This window comes from Gekko japonicus, unplaced genomic scaffold (assembly GCF_001447785.1).
Source record: "Gekko japonicus isolate JY-2015 unplaced genomic scaffold, Gekko_japonicus_V1.1 scaffold1445, whole genome shotgun sequence".
Taxonomy (NCBI): Eukaryota; Metazoa; Chordata; class Lepidosauria; order Squamata; family Gekkonidae; genus Gekko; species Gekko japonicus.
The window spans coordinates 88,909-94,975 of NW_015172599.1; positions in this window are offsets into that span (position 1 = coordinate 88,909).

Sequence of the window (6,067 nt, forward strand, 5' to 3'; positions counted from 1 at the left end):
TGCTTCTTGTGGCCCAACTGAGGGCTGCTGAGAACAGGGGGCGGGGCTTGTTGCATGTGCCCGCCCCCTGGGCTCCTTACTGCCGGAGCTCCGCTCGTGTGAGCTCCTGCAGGAAATGACCCCTGCAATGGTACTCTGTCCTTTATGATTACTATATATGTTCCAGGACAGAGTACAGGAAAACAAGTTTCTGGGGTTGACCCACACTTCAAACTGCAGCCTGTCTTCTGGATGCAGAATACAGACAGAATATACTGGGTTTTTTACCCTTTCCACACTCCCTCCTGCCCAATTAGGTTAAGCCACTGATATCTTTTGCATAGCCATAAGGGCAGGAGCATTCCTGATGGCACTTCTCTCAGGTTAGAACAAAAAGGGCAGGTTTTCTCTGACACTTCCCCCCCATCCCGGATGACCAAGGGGCGCAAAGCCTCTTGTTCCCCCAATGGGGGAGCTATGCATTTTATATCAGGGGCAGAAGCATCAATTACACCCATTCTTTGGCATCACCCCACGGCAAATTCCATGCATTCTCTTGAAATGAAGAACAAGGGAGGAATAAGTATCTCATGACTGGCTCTGATCTAGAGAAACCTACCAAGGAAAATTATAAACCCAGTGTCGAAAATTAAGAGCCCCTGAAGCGGTAGACAGTATTTGGACTTTAGAGAGTGCTTAATTAAGTATTATTAATTTAGTTATTCATCGATAAGTCATTTGTAAAAGAGAAGATCTGGGGTTCAAGTCAGCTGGGAAGCTGCAAGGCCCCAGGGTTGCCAGTTCCATATTGGGTAATTGCTGGAGATCTGAGGGGTAGAGCCTAGGGAGGGAGGGGCAGGGTGTAATACCGTTGAGTCCGCCCTCCAAAGTAGCCGTTTTCTCCAGGGGAACTGATCTCTGTCATCTGGAGTTCAGTTGTAATTCTCGAAGATCTTCAATCCCCACCTGAAGGTCCGCAGCTCTGTGAGTGTGGGGGAGTGAAATATACTCATCTAAGAAATACTCTTTGCACATGCTCAGAGGTAACCTTGACTTTTCATAAGGCAGGGCTGACCTTCTGTTCAGATTAGGTTTCTGCCTTGTGCTGAGCTCTGGGTCAAATGAAGGCCTACCTGTGGAGAACTTAATCTGAGGAGATTCTAAGATTAACAGCAAGAGTTTCAGGGTATAAACTTTCGAGGGTCAAAGCTCCTTCTTCGTCTCGAAAGCTTATACCCTGAAACTCTTGCTAGTCTCTTGCTACTGAGCTCAAATCTGACTGTTTTACTGCAGACCAACACAGTTGCCCCCTGAAACTATGATAAACAAGATTCCATTCTAAGAAGAAAGAGGGATAAAATTACCCCCACCCACACACACCTGTATCATTCTTTCCTGGCAAAGGCAGCAAGTTTCATTTGAGCCAAACTCACAACAATGAAAATGAAGTTGTTTGAAGAACGGAGGCTTTTTCTTAAATCACAGAAGTGAACTGAGAAAAGGTTTTTTAGAGAACTGTATAAGAAGAAGCAAACCTACCAGTCCTCCTTTCTTCCCAGATTTTGTGCACCATGCCAACACCCCTGTTTAAGAACATTTCCCTTTGCAGAGAACCTAGATGCTTTCTACCCAGGCAGCCGGGGGAAGAGGCTGACAGCTTCCCCCTCTTCTGACAAGCACACAGACGTGCTGACCTGTACTCCCCCCCCCTCCAGTTTTGTTGGACGTGGGCCCAGCAGTCAACTCCCCTGTAATGTGAGACCCCTGCCCGGCTTGGAGGGGCACCAGTACATTCCAGTGCCAGGCTGAGCCTTCCACAGCCAGACACGTGGCACGAGGAGGCCTGGTCTCCTTGGCATGGGAGAGAGACTCTCCTCCATCCAGATGGGCACGAGGTTGGAGGAGGAGGGGGGACTGCTGGATGGGGGTTGTTTTGATGGACAAGCTTCCACGAGGAGGAGGCCTGTGTGAAGAAGCTGGCATGGCAACTCCCAAAGCTAATGCCTCCCCCCCCCCCGGCCAAAGCAGCTTTCCTCTCTACGTAGGGCTGTAAGGGATGCCAGCCTCCAGGTGGGACCTGGGGATCCCTCGGAATTACAGCTCATCTCCAGGCTACAGACAGAGATTGGTTCTCCTAGAGAAAATGGAGGCTTTGAAGGGTGGACTCTATGCCATTATACCCCACTGCGGTCCCTGTCCTCTCCAGGCTCCATCCCCAAATGTCCAGGAGTTTCCCAACCTGGATCAGGCAATCCTACCCACCCCCATCCGCTGCCGGTGGCCAGGAAGGACCTGTCACCGGGCAACCCTAAGGGCTGTAACGTTTACAGTTGGGGCCAGACCCTCCTCCGCTAATCTGAAGCCATGGCCAGGAAGAATCTCTACCCCATCCCCACTGAAGAAGCCAGCTGCCTTGCTTTAAGGAGGATTTCTCCTATTGGTCCTCTTCTGATTCCCTCCTAACCAGGGCTATTTTGGGGCAGGAACGCACAGGAACGGTGTTCCAGCTGGCTCCCAAGTTGGCCACGCCCAGCAGGAACTCATTAGCATAATAGGCCACACCCAACAGCAGAAACTTATTAGGATTGGCTACATTAGGGATGTGTGGCCTAACATGCAAAGGGGTTCTTGCTACCAAAAAAAAAAAACATTTTGCTGGGTTTTGATGACAAACGAGGTGAACAGAATAAGAGGCAAAAGGTGGGTGTGGCAGGATGACCTAACTTCTGGTAACATGGGGGTGTGGCCTAATATGTTCATGAGCGGTGTTGCCGGGGTGTGGCCTGATATGCTAATGAGTTTCTGCTGCTGGGTGTGGCCTATTATGCTAATGAGTTCCTGCTGGGCTTTTTCTACAAAAAAAGCCCTGTCTGTACCTAAAGGAGGATTTCTCCTATTGGTCCTCTTTTGATCCCCTCCCAACCATTTCCCCTATTTTAGAAACAAGATTCTGTTCTTTAAATGGAAACTGTCACATCACCCATATAAAGCCTGGCAGTTGTTTCCAGCAGGTCGGGTGCTGTACCCACAAGCCTGGCTCTTGGTTACAGCCCTGCTTGTTGTTGTTCAGTCGCACAGTCGAGTCCGGCTCTTCGCCACCCCATGGACTACTTCACGCCAGGCCTTCCTGTCCTCCTGACCTCCGGGGTGTGCTCTGCTTGGGTGCTCTCAAGATGCAGCTGTTTCCCTGGCTGTAATTCCAGCTTCTCCTACTAGCCCAGGGGTCCCCCGTGAGGTTCCCATCTGTGCCATGCTGCTCACAGACACCTTTCCTGGCACCCGCCAAGTGATTTTAGAAAGTCGACGGGGCCAGGTCGGGCTTTTACCCAGCAAAGCTTCTGATTGGTCCCTGAAAATTTGATTGGCTGTACATTTTGTTTTTTTTTTTTAAAAAAACATTGCTTTGGCAGCAGCTGCCACCACAACACAAGGATCTTCACTGTGTGATGGCAGGTAAGCTGCAGCAGCCATCTTACGGCTGGTTCCGCATCCTGCGGCAGCCATGTTGGACAGCTACTTTGTGGCTGTGCCCACCACACTGTGTCAGAACTCTACCTGCAGGCTGTAAAAGCTTGGAGACCCCCGTACTAGTCTAAGGACCTCAGAACAGTGACAGTCCCGACTTGGCACTCCCATCCTCCTCCCCCCTGCCCCTTCCCACATGAGACAGCCACGCTATTAGGATTTTAGCCCCATCTGCTGCGGTGGCTCAAGTGGTTAAGATGCTGGACTGCAGGCTGTGGAAGGTCGGTAGTTCAGCAGTTCGAGACCCGAGTGTGCCGCATGACGGAGTAAGCTCCCGTCTCTAGTTCCAGCTCCTGCCAACCTAGCAGTTCGAAAGCAAGAAATTGCAAGTAGATAAATAGGTACCACTTCAGTGGGAAGGTAACAGTGTTCCGTGTGCCTTGGTGTTTAGTCATGCTGGCCACATGACCACGGAAATGTCTTCGGACAGCGCTGGCTCTTCGGCTTTGAAAAGGAGATGAGCACCGCAACCCTAGAATCGGATTCGACTGGCTTTCGAGCAAGGGAACCTTTACTTTTACCTATAGCTAATGAGATTATTGGATTGATCTGGATGTGTTACTGTTTTAACCTGATTTTAAATTGTTTTATGCAATGTTTTATCTGATTATGTTGTACACTGCCCTGATCCTGGCCCCCAGGGAAGTTAATAAATTCAGTAAATAAATAGCTAGTTAAGAAGACCCTGCTCAGATCCCAGTTCTGTGCCGCTGAGGTTGCCAGTTCCTCCCTGGCCACCAGCAGGCAATAGTGGGGTAGTGTTGCTAGATCCAGGTTGGGAAGCTCCTGGACATCTGGGGATGGAGCCTGGGGAGGACAGGGACCTCAGTGGGGTACAATGCCATAGAGCCCACTTTCCAAAGCTTTCATTTTTTCCAGGGGAACTGATCTCTGTAGTCTGGAGATGAGCTGTAATTCCAAGAGATCCCCAGGTCCCACCTGGAGGCTGGCATCCCTAACAGATACACTAATGCTATTTCAGATGTTATGTCCACAGGGTGTGCCCTGATCATGTACGTGCAGTCACCATGTTGTCTAAACAAGGGCAACACATGTATTTTGCATGCACACACAGCTTCGGTACCACTGGAACTTTCAGGACTGTGGTTTACACATACCAAAGCTGCATTCAAAACACATCTCTTGCCCCTGTTTAGTCAGCATGGTGACTGCTGGTAGTAAGTGCTCACTATAGACCAGTGGTGGCGAACCTATGGCACGGGTGCCAGAGGTGGCACTCAGAGCCCTCTCTGTGGGCACGTGTGCCATCGCCCCAGCCAGGCCCAGACCATCATTAAAGTGTCGAATTCTCTGCCAAATAATTTTAAGTAAATGAAAGCACTTGGGATTGCTTTCCTTACCTTGTTTGGATCATCATAAGTGAATGTATGAGTTGTTTTTTCTAAAGTAAAACCTCAGTAGTCAGGTTAAATTGCCGTGTTGGCACTTTGCGATAAATAAGTGGGTTTTGGGTCGCAGTTTGGGCACTCGGTCTCTAAAAGGCTCGCCATCACTGCTATAGACGTAGACATAAAAGGTCGCATCCAACCTGCTTTTTACAGTGAACAAGGGAGGAAAGGTCCCATTTGACCACCCCAGAAGGCTGTGCTGGGGATCAGGGGACAAAAGCCATGTGAAATGAAGGAGATGTGAGTAAGGAGAAGAACTGGGCAAAATTGAGTGAAAAACTTGGCTGGAGCCAATCCCATGTTTGAAAAGGACACGTCCGCATGACCAAATGTCCGATGCTGCCCCTCCAATCTTAACATCTCACCCCCACACTTTCCTTCTTTCAGCCCGTTCTCCACAGGCAAGCAATTCTCCAGCTGTCCAAACCTGCACTTACGGATTCTAATGTTCAGTCACCCTCCATCTATTTATACAACCGTCACTAAAAACATGTCTGTAGTATTGCCACATCACCCACAGAGCAGGTTTGAGTGGGAAAGAACTTGTTCTGTTACATCTGAATTCATTCAAATGTCAGGGAAGTCAACAATACCCATTGTTTGGGTTGACGAAGAGATCCTGAGGTAAGTAAAACGGCATAGCGTAGAACAAAAAACATTAACTGAGTAGAAAGGGGGGCACTTTTCCTGCCTGGTAGCAAGTTTCAAAAGGCAAGTTTGGACAGAAAAGTAATAAAAATAATAGTTGCCTTAAAATTATAAAGGTTATTTAAAAGGAAAAAAAACAACAACCCTACAATTCTTGTTTCCCCATATGTTAATTAGTGTTCCCTTCTGTCCCATTCATTCAAAGGGCCTATTGATCAGAATATCCATAGTGCCCAGAGGCAAAGTCTTGAAGTTATTTACATCCCACCATAAACCAAAGATTTACATAAGACTGCAGCTGTTTTTTTGGTTCTCGGTTCCTTTATTCAGTTCCCAGCTGCACGCAAGCCTAACAGTGTAATCATATGTGAGTTATTCTGGTCTAAACCCACTGAAATTTAAAACAACGGGTTTAGACTGGAGCAGCTCTGCACAGGATTGCATTGTAAGGAATGGAAGCTTATGTACCTTACAGAATGCTTATTTCTTCTTTATTCCTGAAGGTA